Genomic DNA, 20,516 nt, shown 5'->3' on the forward strand with positions numbered 1-20,516 from the left:
TTCTCCAATGCATGGAAATGAAAAGTGAAAGTGAAGTCGCTCAGTCGTGTCCGACTCTTCGGGACCCCATGGACTGCAGCCTACCAGGCTCCTCTGCCCCTGAGATTTTCCAGGCAAGAGTACCGGAGTGGGTTGCCATTGCTCATTAGCTAAAGCTAATTTAATCAGAACAGTGTTGAAGGAAGAGACAAATAGAATAGAAAGTCCAGAAATAGACTGACATAGACATAGTCACCCGATTTTGACAAAGGAACAAGGGCATTACATGCAACATAGTCTTTTCAACAAATAATGCTGGAATAACTGGACATACAAAAAAATTAATCTAGACTTAGACCTTACATTCTTGACAAATATCAATTCCAAATGGATCAGAAACCTAAATATAAAACACAAAAGTTTCCAGAAAACAACATAGGAGAAAATATACTTGGGTATGGCCATGACTTTTAAGATACAATACCAAAGGCATGATGCATAAAAGAAACATTTGATAAGCCGGGCTTCTTTAAAAAATCAAATACTTTTGGTCTGCAAAAGGCAATGTAAAGAGAATAAGAAGACAATCCACAGACTGAGGGAAAATATTTGCAAGATATGTCTTATAAAGTACTGCTATCCAAATACACACAAATCTCTTAAAACTCAACAAGAACAAAAACAACTTGATTGAAAAATAGATCAAATATTAACAGACACCTCACCAAAGAAGACATATAAATGAAAAATGATCATGGGAAAAGATGCTCTACATCTTTTCAAATATAAATTAATTGAAAATTAAAATGATATTTTAAAAATGCAAATTAAAATGAGATTTTACTACACAGTAATTAGAGTAGACAAAACTCAGAACACAGAGAACACAAAATGCTAAAAAAGATGTGCAGCAACAGGAATTCTCATTCATTGCTAGTGGGAATGAAAAACATTACAGATATTTTGGAAGACAGTTTGGTAGTTTCTTATGAAACTAAATGTATTCTTTTCATATGATCCAATGATTGTTCTCCTTCATACTTACCCAAAGGAGTTGAAAACGTGTCTGCACAAAAATCTGAACACAAATATTTATAGTAGGGACTTCCCTGGGGGCTCAGTGGCAAAAACTCCACATTCCCAATGCAGAGACCCCAGGTTCAATCCTGGGTCAGGGAACTAGATCCCACATGTTGCAACTGAAAAATCCCACATGCCACAAAGAAGGTTGAAGATTCTTTGGGCCACAACTAAAACCTCATGCAGCCAAATAAATAAATAAAAATTTAAAATATTTATAGCAAATAAATAAACCACGGTACATAGAAACAATGGGATAAAAGGAATAGAGCTTTCAAGCCATGAAAAGATATGGAGGGAACATAAATGTATATTAATTTAATAACTGAAAGAAGTCGATCTGAAAAGGCTGCATACTGTATGATTCCAAGTATATGACATTCTTAAAAGAGTAAAATTATGGAGAAAATAAAAATGTCAGTGGTGCGTCAAAGATGGCCTGGGGAGAAAAGAAGCAGAACATGGAGGCTTTTTCAGTCAGTTCAGTTGAGTCACTCATTCGTGTTCAACTCTGTGTGACCCCATGGACTGCAGCATACCAGGCTTCCCTATCCTTCACCAACTCTGGGAGCTTGCTCAAACTCATGTCCATCGGGTTGGTGATGCCATCCAATCATCTCATCCTCTGTAGTCCCCTTCTTCTCCCATCTTCAATCTTTCCCAGCATCAGGGCCTTTTCCAATGAATCAGTTGTTTGAATCAGGTAGCCAAAGTATTGGAGCTTCAGGTTCAGCATCAGTCCTTCCAATGAATATTCAAGACTAATTTCCCTTAGGATATACTGGTTGGATCTCCTTGCAGTCCAAGGTACTCTCAAGTCTTCTCCACACCACAGTTCAAAAGCATCAATTCTTCAGTGCTCAGACTTCTTTATAGTCCAAATCTCATATCCATACATGACTACTGGAAAAACCATAGCCTTGACTGGATGGACCTTTGTCAGCAATGTCTCTGTTTTTAATATGCTGTCTAGGTCTGTCATAGCTTTCTTCCAAGGAGCAAGTGTCTTTTAATTTCACGACTGCAGTCACCATCTGCAGTGATTTTGGAGTCCAAGAAAATAAAAGTTTCTCATTGTTTCCATTGTTTTTCCATCTAATTCCTGTGGAGGCTTTTTAGGGCAATGAAAATACTCTATGATATTATAAGGATATGGATGACATTATACATTTGCCCAAATTCATGGAATATATAGCATCAAATTGAATGCCAAGATAAACTGTGAATTTTGTGTGATTATGTATCAATATAGGTTCTTTTTGGTAAAACTGTACCATGCTGGTGAGTAATGAAGAGAATAGAGAGAAACATGCATGTGTTAGGGCAGGGAATATATTGGAAATCTCAGTACCTTTCTCTAAATTTTGCTGTAGATCTAAAATTGCTCTTGAAAAATTAAAGACTTAAACATATACACACATATTAGAACTTGAACCTACTGACCAAATCTCAAATATTTTTAGTTCTACCTAACTTTAAATTATATCCCTGTGAAATCTACATGCTTCATTTTAATTTTCACTGGAAAAGATAGTTACCTTTCCCAATCAACTTGACAATATTAAAGGAAATTAAAATGATGGTCTGCATTACTATATGAAATGATTTCTTTTCCTTCTCCTACTATTATAGATATGACTTGAATTACACATTAGCTTATGTAAAATGAGTTGTGGTCTCAGCTATCATATAAGTCAGATCAATTGAATATTCCACCACTGTATTTTAGCGATTATAAACTAAGTTTAATATTATAAGTTGCTAAAGGAATGTTCTAAGAAAATACAGAATTATAGGACTTCCCTGGTGGTCCAGTGGTTAAGACTTCACCTTCCAATGAAGGGAATACAAGTTCAATATCTGGTTGGGGAGCTAAGCCTCATGGCAAAAAACAAACAAACAAAATAAGCAGTATTGTAACAAATTTAATAAAGACTTTAAAAATAGTCCACATCAAAAAAAATTTAAGAAAAAAAAAGAGAAAATGGTTTTTGTTTTTTTTTTTTTTTGCATTCTTAAGTTTATGATAGTTTACATTATAATCTGTAACTAAAATTACATCTCTGGAACTTTACATACATTTATTTTATTTATTTATTTTTTTTAATCTTCCAATTTTATTTTATTTTTAAACTTTACATAATTGTATTAGTTTTGCCAAATATCAAAATGAATCCGCCACAGGTATACATGTGTTCCCCATCCCGAACCCTCCTCCTCCTCCTCCCCCATACCATCCCTCTGGGCCGTCCCAGTGCACCAGCCCCAAGCATCCAGCATCATGCATCGAACCTGGACTGGCAACTCGTTTCCTACATGATATTTTACATGTTTCATTGCCATTCTCCCAAATCTTCCCACCCTCTACCTCTCCCACAGAGTCCATAAGACTGTTCTATACATCAGTGTCTCTTTTGCTGTCTCGCATAATCGGGTTATTGTTACCATCTTTCTAAATTCCATATATGTGCGTTAGTATACTGTATTTATGTTTTTCCTTCTGGCTTACTTCACTCTGTATAATAGGCTCCAGTTTCATCCACCTCATTAGAACTGATTCAAATGTATTTTTTTAATGGCTGAGTAATACTCCATTGTGTATATGTACCATAGCTTTCTTATCCATTCATCTGCTGATGGACATCTAGGTTGCTTCCATGTCTTGGCTATTATAAACAGTGCTGCGATGAACATTGGGGTACATGTGTCTCTTTCCCTTCTGGTTTCCTCAGTGTGTATGCCCAGCAGTGGGGTTGCTGGATCATAAGGCAGTTCTATTTCCAGTTTTTTAAGGAATCTCCACACTGTTCTCCATAGTGGCTGTACTAGTTTGCATTCCACCAACAGTGTAAGAGGGTTCCCTTTTCTCCACACCCTCTCCAGCATTTATTATTTGTAGACTTTTGGATCACAGCCATTCTGACTGGTGTGAAATGGTACCTCATAGTGGTTTTGATTTGCATTTCTCTGATAATGAGTGATGTTGAGCATCTTTTCATGTGTTTGTTAGCCATCTGTATGTCTTTTTTTGGAGAAATGTCTATTTAGTTCTTTGGCCCATTTTTTGATTGGGTCGTTTATTTTTCTGGAGTTGAGCTGTAGGAGTTGCTTGTATATTTTTGAGATTAGTTGTTTGTCGGTTGCTTCATTTGCTATTATTTTCTCCCATTCTGAAGGCTGTCTTTTCACCTTGCTAATAGTTTCCTTTGATGTGCAGAAGCTTTTAAGGTTAATTAGGTCCCATTTGTTTATTTTTGCTTTTATTTCCAATATTCTGGGAGGTGGGTCATAGAGGATCCTGCTGTGATGTATGTCAGAGAGTGTTTTGCCTATGTTCTCCTCTAGGAGTTTTATAGTTTCTGGTCTTACGTTTAGATCTGTAATCCATTTTGAGTTTATTTTTGTGTATGGTGTTAGAAAGTGGTCCAGTTTCATTCTTTTTACAAGTGGTTGACCAGATTTCCCAGCACCACTTGTTAAAGAGATTGTCTTTAATCCATTGTATATTCTTGCCTCCTTTGTCGAAGATAAGGTGTCCATATGTGCGTGGATTTATCTCTGGGCTTTCTATTTTATTCCATTGATCAATATTTCTGTCTTTGTGCCAGTACCATACTGTCTTGATAACTGTGGCTTTGTAGTAGAGCCTGAAGTCAGGTAGGTTGATTCCTCCAGTTCCATTCTTCTTTCTCAAGATCTTTGGCTATTTGAGGTTTTTTGTATTTCCATACAAATTGTGAAATTATTTGTTCTAGCTCTGTGAAGAATACTGTTGGTAGCTTGATAGGGATTGCGTTGAATCTATAAATTGCTTTGGGTAGTATACTCATTTTCACTATATTGATTCTTCCAATCCATGAACAAGGTATATTTCTCCATCTATTAGTGTCCTCTTTGATTTCTTTCACCAGTGTTTTATAGTTTTCTATATATAGGTCTTTAGTTTCTTTAGGTAGATATATTCCTAAGTATTTTATTCTTTCCGTTGCAATGGTGAATGGAATTGTTTCCTTAATTTCTCTTTCTGTTTTCTCATTATTAGTGTATAGGAATGCCAGGGATTTCTGTGTGTTGATTTTATATCCTGCAACTTTACTGTAGTCATTGATTATTTCTAGTAATTTTCTGGTGGACTCTTTAGGGTTTTCTATGTAGAGGATCATGTCATCTGCAAATAGTGAGAGTTTTACTTCTTCTTTTCCAATTTGATTCCTTTTATTTCTTTTTCTGCTCTGATTGCTGTGGCCAAAACTTCCAAAACTATGTTGAATAGTAATGGTGAAAGTGGGCACCCTTGTCTTGTTCCTGACTTTAGAGGAAATGCTTTCAATTTTTTCACCATTGAGGATAATGTTTGCAGTGGGTTTGTCATATATAGCTTTTATTATGTTGAGGTATGTTCCTTCTATTCCTGCTTTCTGGAGAGTTTTTATCATAAATGGATGTTGAATTTTGTCAAAGGCTTTCTCTGCATCTATTGAGATAATCATATGGTTTTTATTTTTCAATTTGTTAATGTGGTGTATTACATTGATTGATTTGCGGATATTGAAGAATCCTTGCATCCCTGGGATAAAGCCCACTTGATCATGGTGTATGATCTTTTTAATGTGTTGTTGGATTCTGATTGCTAGAATTTTGTTAAGGATTTTTGCATCTATGTTCATCAGTGATATTGGCCTGTAGTTTTCTTTTTTTGTGGGATCTTTGTCAGGTTTTGGTATTAGGGTGATGGTGGCCTCATAGAATGAGTTTGGAAGTTTACCTTCCTCTGCAATTTTCTAGAAAATGGTCTTAATTTTTAATTATTTAATGTTAATCTTCATAAAAGCAGCACATTGTAATGAATAAGTTCCTAAATCCCCAGCCTAACATATGTGTCTGGTTTGGTTTCTCTGACTCTACTTACCTCTGTTACTGATTGTAATTATACTTTTTAGCCTTGCAACTGCTATGCAATTAGATTAATCAAATTAGTTTTTACTTACAATGCCCCCCCCCAACTTTTGTGCTTTATCTTCACTTTTCCCAATTTACTATAAGGTGACATAGTACATTCAGGTCCTGAAATAATTTATGCTAGACAGATAAGTCAAGTTGATTTAAAATAGTTTACATAAAACATACTAAGATCATCTACCTCCAGACCAAGTTTTAAGTGAAGGTTTAACTATAATACACACACACAAAATGGAACATAGGATGTAAAATTCTATAAAGTATGAAGTATTTACCTAAAATGAGACATGATATGCAACAAGTTTAATCCCACTAAGTAGGAAATGCTCCACTTTTCCATAAGAGTATTTCAGGTAATACAAAATGACTTTTAGAAACCTATTTTTCTATAAATATGATGCATTTTATAATAGAGCCCATACTCATCTCTATTCAAATTACCAAAAAAAGTCCTTAAATTTTTGCCAAAAGAATAATCTTCATCACTAAAATGGGTTTTATAGTGTAATTTAAATCTTTGGTGGCTTGCCTGGAAATGTGCATGTTTCATGAATATTACAAATTAGTGAAGATGTTGATTGCTGATGTTGTATCATCTCCAGCCACTCACTATTAAACAGAAAAAGAACAGTCTATTCAATGTTGCATTCACCTTTCAAACGGTGATTCAAATTCCTCACATCTTTATGGGGAAAAAAGACCATAGTTTGGTTCATAGGGTATTGCAAAATATTGCTAAATTACTGTGATATTTACTTGAATTTGCTTGAATATTAACAAATAAAGATTAGTGAATTGCAATGACCTTTTGAAAAGATAACTTCCCTGGTGGTTCAGATAGTAAAGAATCAGCCTGCAATGCTGGAGGCTTGGTTTCCATCCCTTGGATTGGGAAGATCCCCTGGAGAAGGAAATGGCAACCCACTCCAGTATTCTTGCCTGGAGAATTCCATGGACAGAAGAGCCTGGAGGGCTGCAGTTCATTGGGTCGCAAAGAGTTGGACACAACTTAGCTACTAACACTTTCAACACTGTGAAAAGATAACAGTATAGGTGTATAATCTTGATCTTCTGGAGCAAAAAGGTTTCCTTTGCTGTTTATTGGTCTACTGTCTATTCTATTGTATCTATATTTATTACAGTCTTGCATTTTGTCAAAAAATTTAGGTGATGGTTTAATTGTTAAACCAAATAAAAGTGAAGTGGCTCAGCTGTTAATTTTTTTCTTTATTTCCAGTATATAACATTTTATTGTCTGTTTGCTGCTGTTGCTAAGTCACTTCAGTCGTGTCCGACTCTGTGCGACCCCATAGACGGCAGCCCACCAGGCTCCCCGTCCCTGGGATTTTTCAGACAAGAACACTGGAGTGGGTTGCCATTTCCTTCTCCAATGCATGAAAGTGAAAAGTGAAAGTGAAGTCGCTCAGTTGTATCTGACTCTTAGCGACCCCATGGACTGCAGCCTACCAGGCTCCCCCATCCATGGGATTTTCCAGGCAAGAGTGCTGGAGTGGGGTGCCATTGCCTTCTCCATTATTGTCTGTTTAGTAGCCTCTAATTCTGAATTTTCTCCTAATATAGGATTCAGCTCTCACCTGGTACACAAAGGGCTAGACTAGCTGCATCATTGAATAACTGTTCAAGGAATCACTTCCTATGGGGATTGCAATGAAAACTTCTATTAATAATTGGAATCCCAGGCAGATGGTTGGGGGTGGAAAGAACAAATCCCCACAGAATTTCTCAATGTCTACTTTTCAACTTTCCAGATTTCCCCAAGAAATACTCTGCTACACTTCTGCTAGTAACAGTGTTAGTCAAACAAACAGGGTAGACTAAAGTTTTTGTTTTATCTTAATGCATTGAGAGAACATTGTTAATGTCCTAAAGAGCAAGCATGTAAAAATTAGAGGTGATGTTATTTGAGAGTTTAAGTATTGTTTAAAAAAAAATCTTGAGGAGACAAAGATCTTGCTGGGTTAACAGTAGAAGCTAATTATGAGGAGACTACTAATAAATGAATAATCCTTAAAGAAAACTAGGAAAACCAGGGCAATGCTTCTTAATCTCCAGCTTCAGAATACCTACATAGCTATGAAAAGTACTTGAAAATATTTAGTACCCTAGAGAAAACAAAAAATTGATTTTATAGATACATTACAATTCAGGCCAAAATGTCAACAAAGTTTTTTATGACAACAAAGTTTTAAATTCACAAGAAGACTTCTATTTTTATATTGAAAAGCAAATCACAGAAAGAAACTATGGCATGCCTGACAAGAAGTAAAATGAATAAGCACTGTCCTTTTAAAATGGGAGCTTAATTAAAAGTATATTATAGGGGTTATAATAAATCAACAGAAAAAAGAAATGAGGAGTAGACCTATAAATCTGTAAAAATCTTATTTATGACAGAGTTTTCATAGCATTTCAGTATGGAAAATTAAGGAGTATCAACATCTGGTCCTGGGACAATGATTGTCAACATGGAAAAAAAAATCAAACTTTTACATAAAACACTAAAAACAATCCAGATGGGTTAAAAAAAAAAATCAAGCCATGTGGTTTAAACACATACACAAACCTTTAGAAGACAATATAAAATAATGCTCTTTCAGATCTTTATAAACTTTAAATCTCTGATAAATCTCATTGTTTTAAAATTAAGCTTTCTATTGATTGAAATATACTCTAAAGAAAGCAAAATAAAACTAACAGACTGAAAAGTGACTAACAAGACATGTAATTTAAAAGGAATTAATGACCATGATATACAAAGAACTCCCTGAAATCAGTAATAATTTTAAAAGGTAAACAACTTTGTAGGGAAAAAAAAAAGTAAAAAAAAGAAAGAAAGTGAAAGTGTTAGTCACTCAGTCCTGTCAGACTTTGTGACCTCATGGATTGTAGCCCACCAGGCTCCGCTGTTACTGGAATTCTCCAGGCAAGAATACTGGAGTGGGTTGCCATTTCCTTCCCCAGGGGATCTTTCCTACCCAGGGACTGAACCCAGGTCTCCCGAGATACAGGCAGACTCTTTACCTACTGAGCCACCAGGGAAGACCAATGCAGGAGACACAAGTTCAGTCCCTAATCCAGGAAGATTCCACAGGCTGTAGAACGATGAAGACCGTGTGCCACAGCTACTGAGCCTGTGCTCTAGAGTCTGGGAGCAGCGACTACTGAGCCTAAGTGTAGCAGCTACTGAGCCTGTGTGCCCAGGGTCCAAGCTCTACAAGAGAAACCACCACAGTGAGACGTTCACAAAACCCAACTACACAGTAGGCCCTGCTCACCACAACTAGAGAAAAAGCTTGAATAGTAAAGAAGACCCAGCACAACCAAAAATAAATGAATAATTTTAAAAAACTGTTTGACATACCATCTATTGGTGAAATATGAAGTAACTTAATCTTCATATGTTGCTTACCTACCTAAATTTATAAATCATGCTGATAAACAATTAGCTTTTTCTATAATATTCAAGAAATTTCAGAGATTCCTGTATATTCTAGAGACTTCTATTTGTGTACCAGAAATGCTCATAGAAGCATTATTTGTGATAGGAGAAAAAAATCAACAGAAAAATGGATAAAGAAATCATGGAGAAGTCATATTATGCAACACTGAGTAGGAAATGGCAGCCCAATCCAGTATTTTTGCCTGGAAAATTCCATGGACAGAGGAGCCTGGTGGGCTGCAGTCCATGGGGTCTCAAAGAGTTGGACACGACTGAGCACACACACATGAAATAGCAGCAAAATTGAAAGAACTATAGATATACCTGTTGTATCAGTTGAAGTCCAATCAAGAAAGAGAAATTACACAGTGTTTCAACTTTGAAAGTTAGAAGAATCATTTACTATATCAGGAAACTGGAAAAAATAATTGGCTAGAAGTAAAAGAAACTCTGAGACATATAGAAATTGCAAATATTAGGAGAAGCCAGAAGTCTTAAGGCTGAGATTGGATGCCCTAAGGAAAACCTCTCTCTCTCTGTCTCTCTCACACACACACACACACACATACACACCACCTTGAAGTGAGAGCCAGACCTTTGGAGAGAGCATTGCTAATGTTCACTGAATGCAGAGAAGTGATTTCATCAGAAATTCACCCTCTAGGGACCAGGAAAAACCATTCATGGGGAGGAGTATCATCAGCAAAACCTCCAGAGTCGTGTGCTAAGGGAGGGTGATGGGTGCTAGGTGGTGCTGTGTGATGCCTGCTATAAGATTATGTACTAGAGAAGCTGTCTGCACTGCAGGAGCCCACTGAGGAGCTACTTGGAAATATCCCTTCCTCATGCAGTGTCCTTTTAGTGTCCTTTGAATATTCATTGGAAGGACTGATGCTGAAGCTGCAATACTTTGGCCACATGATGCAAAGAGCTAACTCATTGAAAAAACCCTGGGAAAGACCCATGCTGGGAAAGATCAGAGGCGGCAGAGGATGAGATGTTTAGATAGCATCACTGACTTGACAGAACTGAACTTGAGCAAACTCCTGGAGATAGTGGAGGACAGGGAAGCCTGCATGTGTAGTCCATGGAGTTGCAAAGAGTCAGACACGACCTAGCAATTGAACAACAACAAAACAACATACTGCCAGTTGGCAAAAAAAAAAAAAAAAAAATTATTTAAAAGGTCTAGATCCATTGTTGTTCATCTTCTGAAACAAACAAAGACAAGGTAAAGGAGAAGCATGAAACAACTTCTTGACTATCTTTAGCATTATTGCTCTTGAGCAGAGAGATGGATACATGGAAGATGACATTTTTTATCTTCTCTGTACCCTTTGTGTGGATACTAATATTTTTTGTGGGCTTTTTGTATTGAATTTAAAAAAATGTAAAGGCCCAAATTCAAGATATATTGAATAGAAAATCAATCTGACCAGTGGAGTATATGTACTACATACATCACTCAAATATTTCAGTGCATAGAATAATATGTACACTTAGAAATTTTTTACAAAGATAGCATTATTGTTACCATCTTTCTAAATTCCATATATATGCGTTGCTGCTGCTACTGCTGCTAAGTCGCTTCAGTCGTGTCCAACTTTGTGCGACCCCGTAGACGGAAGCCCACCAGGCTTCCCCGTCCCTGGGATTCTCTAGGCAAGAACACTGGAGTGGGCCGCCATTTCCTTCTCCAATGCGTGAAAGGGAAAAGTGAAAGTGAAGTCACTCAGTCGTGTCCGACTCTTAGCGACCCCATGGACTGCAGCCTACCAGGCTCCACCATCCATGGGATTTTCCAGGCAAGAGTACTGGAGTGGGGTGCCATTGCCTTCTCCAATATATGCGTTAGCATACTGTATTGGTGTTTTTCTTTCTGGCTTACTTCACTCTGTATAATAGGCTCCAGTTTTGTCCACCTCATTAGAACTGATTAAAATGTATTCTTTTTAATGGCTGAGTAATACTCCATTGTGTATATGTACTACAGCTCGATACTGGATGCTTGGGTCTGGTGCACTGGGATGACCCAGAGGTATGGTATAGGGAGGGAGGAGGGAGGAGGGTTCAGGATGGGGAACACATGTATACCTGTGGCAGATTCATTTTGATATATGGCAAAATCAATACAATATTGTAAAGTTAAAAAATTTAAAAAAAAATTTTACGAAGATAGCAAATGATATCAAAATCTGTAATAACAGTGATAATAGTAACATCACCCAAAATAATAGCTCTAACCAAAAGTAATCTATAATTGCTAATATCATTAAATTAAGAGATTCATAGCTCTAAGTTTTAATTAATCTTTACTTTCCTATTTCTCTGACTCAGTAATAAGCTGAGATGTGATAATAGTAACATCACCCAAAATAATAGTTCTAACCAAAAGTAATCTATAATTGCTAATATCATTAAATGAAAAGTTAATAGGAAACTTCATGAATGGATAGATGGATGGATCAAGTTGTCATAATTTGGAAGTACAGAATACCATATTTCAAAAAGTTTACCATAATGTAGAACCTAAATTCAATCAAGTCATTCCCTCACTTCTGGTTTAATGTAACTATAGGTAAAATAAACGTATCAAAAGTCTCTTTGAAGGTGTAATTAGCAAAATCCTGAATGTGGGAAACTTCACAGGACAAAAGATTTGTGTTTTTTTTTTTTTTTTAACTGTAAGTTTAAGTAAGATGGCATAAGGGTCCTCAATATTAAAGGAGCTTTGAGAATACAGAAACAAAATTCAGTTTGTACCTTGACTGGATTCCAGTTTAGTAAACCAATATAAAGGAAAAGATAAGAGATTGAAGAGTACAAACACATACTGCATTATAGATGGCAATTATAATTGGATAATGGATAATCTGCTGCTGCTGCTAAGTCGCTTCAGTCGTGTCCGACTTTGTGCGACCCCATAGACGGCAGCCCACCAGGCTGCCCTGTCCCTGGGATTCTCCAGGCAAGAACACTTGAGAATCTAACCAATATTATAAAATTTTGTTATAATACTGTTGTGATTATATTTTTAAAACAGTCTTCATCTTTTAGAAACACAATTTCAGAGTTTACAGTGAAATCATTTAAGCTTGGGGTTCTAATTACTCTAATTAATTATAGATAAAAGTTGATAAGCAACATGCTAAAAATTGTAGAATCTGAGTAATGAGTATATGGGATTGCATTTCACTATTGTCTTTTTCTTCGTGTATAGAATTCTCCAAAAAGAGTTAGTTACTAAGATCTTGAAACATTTCAGCAAGCAGGTGATGACAAATGGAAATGAATACTATAACATCAAGTATTAATAATTGACAATGTGTAAAATACCAATAATATTCTGTTAAATAAAAAATAACTAAGTGTCTGATCCATTGTTTAGGTGATGTATATGAACAGATCAACTCTTCTCAATGTAGTTTGTGCATTATTAGAAACCTAGATATGTTGTAAACACTGACAAAGAGACATTTAGTATATTTACAGAAGAAAAAAGAATTACAACAGTTTTCCTCCTAATTTTCAGTTGCCACTTTACACCTGACATAAGAATCTTTCAGTTGTTGCAAATAGGATATAAAGGGGCAATGGAGCAGGAAATAATTTTTATCATGACCTTTCTTCACTAAGGTATTCTCTGATGACAATAGTGACATTGAAGAGTTTAGCTATAGTTTTAAAGTTTCCTACAAAAAACAAATTCAGCAGCAACAATTTTTCAACATTTCCATATACATTCTGGTATTCATAGATGTAGAATACATGACATTTGTATTCAAAATAAAGATATTACGTACAAAGCTTTATTTAAAATGAAATATTACACGTTCTCTCCATATTCATTCACATAAGTACATTCTTTTTTTTAAATTTTATTTTATTTTTAAACTTTACATAATTGTATTAGTTTTGCCAAATATCAAAATGAATCCGCCACAGGTATACATGTGTTCCCCATCCTGAACCCTCCTCCCTCCTCCCTCCCCATACCATCCCTCTGGGTCGTCCCAGTGCACCAGCCCCAAGCATCCAGTATCGTGCATCGAACCTGGACTGGCAACTTGTTTCTTACATGATATTTTACATGTTTCAATGTCATTCTCCCAAATCTTCCCACCCTCTCCCTCTCCCACAGAGTCCATAAGACTGTTCTATACATCAGTGTCTCTTTTGCTGTCTCGCATAATCGGGTTATTGTTACCATCTTTCTAAATTCCATATATATGCGTTAGTATACTGTATTTATGTTTTTCCTTCTGGCTTACTTCACTCTGTATAATAGGCTCCAGTTTCATCCACCTCATTAGAACTGATTCAAATGTATTCTTTTTAATGGCTGAGTAATACTCCATTGTGTATATGTACCATAGCTTTCTTATCCATTCATCTGCTGATGGACATCTAGGTTGCTTCCATGTCCTGGCTATTATAAACAGTGCTGCGATGAACATTGGGGTACACGTGTCTCTTTCCCTTCTGGTTTCCTCAGTGTGTATGCCCAGCAGTGGGATTGCTGGATCATAAGGCTACGATCCAAAAGTCTACAAATAATAAATGCTGGAGAGGGTGTGGAGAAAAGGGAACCCTCTTACACTGTTGGTGGGAATGCAAACTAGTACAGCCACTATGGAGAACAGTGTGGAGATTCCTTAAAAAACTGGAAATAGAACTGCCTCATAAGTACATTCTTATTGTATACTTATATATGTGTGTATGTCTGTGTTTCCACGTGTGAACATGGACTTAAAGGAAAACATACTATAAGTTAAAGCTGGATTGTCTATATTAACATCAAACAAAGCTGAATTTAAGCAAAGGAATATTATAATGCTAAATGTTTTGATATATAGGAAGATTTAACAATGATAAATTTAAATACATTCTTTCTTGCTTCCATTAATGTGTGCAGAAATCAAGTGTCCATCCTATTTAGTTCCTTTGAAGATAATGTTTCTTTTTTCCTCTTGCTACTCAAACACTTTTGTTGTTAAGTTTCAGCAGTATTACTCTAATATTACTTTTTTGTGTTATTTATTCTGTATGTATTTTCAATAGAACCCCTCTTTGTCATCAATTTTGGAAAATTCATGCTTACTCTACGTTCAGATTTTTTTTTATTGATTCTCAGATTTCTCTTTTTGAACCCCAGTTTCATGTATATTATAGTTTTATATGGAATTGATAACATTTCTTTTATTTTTAATGTTTTCTTTCTTTAATTTAGATGGTGTGTGTGTGTGTGCATGTGTGCTCAGTCATATCTGACTCTTTACAAACCCGTGGACTATAGCACTCCAGGCTCTGCTGTTTATGGGACTTCCCAAGCAAGACTAATGGGAAATGTTTGTCACATGTGTTAAGTGTTCACAGAGTCCACCTAGGTTATTTTCTCCCTTGGATACTGGATAGATTATAGTCACTTATAATTACTTGTATTGTATGCCCAAAAACCTGGGTATGATTTCTTATATATAAAATCAAGTCATTTCCTGAAACTACATTGCTCTATTTACTTGGCCTTGATTCTCCTTTACAATTGCTTACAGCATTAGACAATATATTTTTTAAGCTTTTCCCCCTGCCAGTATTTCAGTATCTATGCATCTGTACATTTTCATAGCACCTTTTTTTTTCAAATGGCATTGTGTGTTTGCTCATAAATTCTTCTCTTTTCCCTTGTCATATCTGCTAATCTTCTTGCTGTTGTTGCTCCATTTGGCATTGCAAGTTCAATTTAACTTAGGAAAATCAAGCTGTCTATTCTACTTCATTCATCATCATCAACCAAAATCATTCTGGAATCAAAACTTGTTTTCTATTATCTTGTTATTTTTTGGTGATGATATATGGAAGGGAAAGTAGACAGTGGCAGGGCATAGGATTGAACTGTAGTTTATAGCAAACATCTGCCTCTGCATTGTAACCTTGTGGGATTTGTGCAGACTCTTTATCTACAAAAATCAAAATTCAGAGAGATGCTTTTTCTGCCAAACATCGTTAGATGCAGAACTCACTGTGCGGGTCAGCAACAGAAAATTCAAGTGTCAAGTACACATAGATTACTCATATTATATGCAATTATAAGAAAAACTCAAGCACCGAGTATGTTATAAGTGCAATGAATAATTTAAATTGAATTTAGAAACTTCTATCTTTGTATTTTGAAGTAACAGAAACAATTTAATAGATCATAGTATATTTTTGATAAATGTTTTTGAGGACAGGTAATAGAAGGATAGTTTAGTTGTGCTAGAAACTTGGAAGAGGTATAAACTCATATCACTGTTTTAGCACAAACAGGCAAAGGGTATTCTTAATCATATTAAGATCTGATAGTTAATGCAAAGTAGATAGTGTATTTTCATCTGTGATTATAAAAAGAATACATAGTAGGTAATTTTCTTCTATAGACCTTGAAGGTTATAAATGGAAAATCACTCAGAATCACTATTCTTTTATCATGCAATTTAGCCTCCATATTAACATTTAATAAACTTAACTGTTACGCATTATACCAGTCATATGAATGCTAGGTTTTAAAGCAAACTTATAAAGTCTAAGTATTACTATTAATTCATTATCTGGTCAGGTTTATGAAAGTTATTGGACTTAGACACCCATTTATTTAATTTTTTCAGGTTTTAAAACTTTTTAAAATTATCCAACAAAACAGATACCTATATTTGGAAGGAATATATCAATTAAATGATGACAATTGTGAGCAAAAAAGTACATCATGAATTACATGAATTAGTATTTACCTCAGAAAGATTTTTTATGATTTTACTTTTGATGACAGTTCATCCTTGTTATTGTTTTAACCACCAAGTTTTTCTGAATATTATCATTTTATTTTTACCATACACAGTCTACATGTAGGTAGCCTCTAATTTATGATTCTGCTATTTGGATAACAACTCAATTTAGATAAATCCTTTTATTCCACTATAAAGTCCAAATACTGGATATCTGAGGGCTCCTCAAAAATCCTGTAGTACAACTTCTGACCTTATGCAGAAGAACTCTCTAAAACATTCCAGAGATGTGGTCAATCAATTTGGAACCTCTCATGAAGGAAAAAGCCATTTCATCATAAGCAATGTGTTCTGGCTGGGGAGTTCTTAACTCGTATTGAACCAAACTTCTACTACACATTCATCTAGATTTTTCTTTTGGAGTTAAACTTATAAAAATTTAATCCTATAATCATTAAACTCTTCACATATTTGGGAATAGCCATCATGTCCAAGAGCCTTTGTATATAAGATGAAAAATACCTATTTCCTTCAACTGCTCTTCTATCAACATGGTTTTCAGACCTCCTATATGTCATGCACTACCATTTCTATTATACTAGAATTATGTTTCTTAATATATCTATTAAAATATAATTTCCAGAAGTACGTACAATTTCCAAGTTGTGGTTGGACCTATAACAAATCATTACCTTTTATTTTCCAAAAAACAATAACATATTTTCTTTAACTCAACCTCAGATTTTGATAACACTTTTGCCAAGTACATTACACTGCCAGCTCATGTTGAATGCTTACTTATAAAAGACACAGTTTACTTTGTTCATTTATCCAATTTGATAAATATTTTAAAATACACACTATTTCTATTTCAGGTTAAAAGCTGTGTTAGGTGCTGGGAAGAAACAGACAAACAAGATAGGGATTTCAATACAGTTGGTGAAACTGATGAATTCATATAAAAGTTCAATAAAATGCAAACAGTATGTAATTGAATCACAGAGGAAGATCATACTGAGAATCAGAGAAGGTTTCCTGGGAGGTACTACAGGAGCTACATCTTGGAAAGTAAGGAGGAGGTAATTGAATCGAAAAGCACAAGGAAGTAAAATAGTGTGATTCTTTGGAAAAGTGAAAGGATTTTTACAGTGTACTAGGAAGTCCCGCTAACTTAAATAAAAGACAATGCTTAGACAATAAACTTTACAAAGTTCTAGATTAAGCTGTTTTTTCCACATTTACCTTTGTTTAAAAAATGTTTAACACATCCCCACTTCACTTTTTGATTATAAACAAAATTTCTTTCTAAAAGTGCACAGAAGAACTTTTAATAAGATATAGTAGATTGGCTACAAATGTACCTTTTGTATCCCTCCAGAAAACTACTCTAATGAAAGTGAATAAAAAGCCTATAAATCAAAGCAATGATGTGTATATATGTAAGAGTGTATGTAAGTGTATTAGAGATTTCAATACAATTCTGGAGGATGGAAAGTAGAGAAAGAAATGATAGTTGAAATAACTGGGTAAAAGTAACCACAAGACCTACAGAGAATTACTAATCAGAAGGTGTTCAACTTGACTCTTCCATTTTCTGCAAAAATAACTCTGAAGATGCTGAGTTCTTAGTATGATAAAGGTCAGAAAAAAATAACAGTGGAAACAGAAGGATTAAGATCAAATCTATGTATGGAAGATAGTGCAACTTCTTTTCCTCACTGTCAGGTTACACTCCCTTAGGCAGAAGTCCTGAAATTTCTTTTCTAGATAAAAGGGGAAGATTAAACACTTCTCTATTTTAGCATTTGGAAATCCTCCAAAGAAATATTCAAGACCTTACTCACATCGAAACAAATATATACATATATACATATGTGTATATGTTTCTCGCTCTCTGTGTGTGTGAGACAGACAGAGAGAAAACAGCCAAACAATCTTTGGTTCCTAAATTAGAACATAGCCAGAGACATTTAAGAAAAACATTTAATATGAAATAGCTGTTGTTGTGGTTGTTTAATCAGTAAGTCCTGTCTGACACTTTTGCAACCTCATGGACTATAGTCTGCCAGGCTCCTCTGTCAAAGGGATTTGGCAAGAAAGAATACTGGAGTGGGCTGCCATTTCCTCATCCAGGGGATCTTCCCAGATCAGGGATCAAACCCACATCTTCTGCATTGCAGGTGGTTTCTTTACCACTGAGACACCAGGGAAGCCCAACATGAAATAGAAAAACCACCAATAAGCAAAGAAAATTGCATTTTTATAGAAGCAAGAAGCTATGTGTAATACTAAAAAAAAAAAAAAAAAGAAAAGAAAAGTATATCTCTGGATGTAGGGTGGAAAAAGATATTGCATCCAGAATGAAACAATCAGAAAACAAAAACTAGCTCTTGGAAATTTAATTTATGATTTCTAAACTGAAAAAGAAAATAAGTAAAAGATTTGGAATTATTTTAATGATTTTTTTTTTTTTTTAGAAATTAGAATAGAAAGAAAAAGTACAAAAATATGAATGAATAGACACTAAAACAGGAGGTTAATTCAAGAAATCTAATATCAGAGCATTAGAAATTCCAGTTAATGAAAATAGCCAGACATTTGAAAAAGGGTGATGATGCAGAACTGGGTCATAAATTCAGGAAGGACAGAAAGGTAAATGTGATTTCAGGAGAAACATAGAGCTGCACCATAAACAAATATCATCATATTATACCCTCTGATTCACTCTGAGACAACATTTACATGATAATAATTAGTTCATCATTGATCATTGATTTAACTGAAAATTGGTATATCAGTGCTTGTGAAGAATGAGGAGGGAGAGAAGAGATGGTATAGTGGAAAACAATTGAGTGGAAGTCAAAAAACAATGTTCAAACATGCTGCTGCTGCTGCTGCTGCTGCTAAGTTTCTTCAGCCGCGTCCGACTCTGTGCGACCCCATAGACGGCAGCCCACCAGGCTCCCCCGTCCCTGGGATTCTCCAGGCAAGAACACTGGAGTGGGTTGCTATTTCCTTCTCCAATGCATGAAAGTGAAAAGTGAAAGTGAAGTCACTCAGTCATGTCCGACTCTGTGCGACCCTATGGACTGCAGCCTACCAGGCTCCTCCGCCCATGGGATTTTCCAGGCAAGAGTACTGGAGTGGGGTGCCATAGCTTTCTCCAGTTCAAACATGACAGACCAAGATTTAGCAGTAAAAGCGTATGTTTTCAACAAGTAATGGTAACTCCTGAACGTTTCTCCTAAGGGAGCTGGGACACAGTCATCAGGAAAATTCAGTGCAATGTCCCTCTTTTTGGAATTTCCCCGGTGGTCCAGTGGTTGAAAATCTGCTTACCAATGAAGGGGACATGAGTTCAATCCCTGGTCTAGGAATTGAGATCCCACATGCCAAGGAGCTACTGAGCCTACGTGCCATAACTAGAGAGCCCATGTGCCACAACTAAGACCCAACATAGCAAAATAAGTAAATATATGCTTTAAAAGAAAAATAGTCACTCTTTGATTTTGATTGGTTTTCAGCGTTATCTCCTACATTGTCTTCAACTCAGCAGCAGTTCTGTGTTGTCCTTATTCTTGTTCAGGAAAATACCAGTGGATACAAGGGAGAGAATTCAAGTTAAGAGAAAGTGGATAGGAAAATTCCAAGGTTAACTTGTGTATCAGCAAAGTGCAAGCTTCCAACATGTAATAAATTTTAATGTAGCCACCTGGACTTGAATTCAACTGTATATTTGCTTCCATGCTTTTGGCATTCTAGTCTATCATTGTCCATATGACGTCAATTACAATGCTCTGGAGGCTGTCATTTTCCATCAAGTCAGAAGAGAGAGCATATGTCTTCCCTATTACTATTCCTGAAATGAAATTATTTTACAACCAGATCATTTGAGAAATAAAAATACAATTTTGCAACTTGATGGATTTTCATTACTTTCATTTTGTTAGATGTTTGAGTTTTTTTTTTTTTCAGACCAACAATGTAAGTAATTATGACATTTTGTCCACATATTTTATCTTCCTTAGGTGATACCTCAGGTCAGTTTAAATACACACACACACACACACACACACACACACACACACTTCACAATGGTCTCTATTGACTTCAACAAATTGCACTCTCTACAGATGCTCCCTGTGAGATAGAAAAGAAAGAAGCTTGTTCATAGATTCCCTGTAGCACATCACTACCATTGATCCATGGTTTTAAGGGCTTTAGCCACTAATTTCCTCCCACCAATGGAGAGACCCATTGCTCACTGTGTTTAGACT

The sequence above is a fragment of the Bos mutus genome, chromosome 5, assembly GCF_027580195.1.
Source record: "Bos mutus isolate GX-2022 chromosome 5, NWIPB_WYAK_1.1, whole genome shotgun sequence".
Classification (NCBI taxonomy): domain Eukaryota; kingdom Metazoa; phylum Chordata; class Mammalia; order Artiodactyla; family Bovidae; genus Bos; species Bos mutus.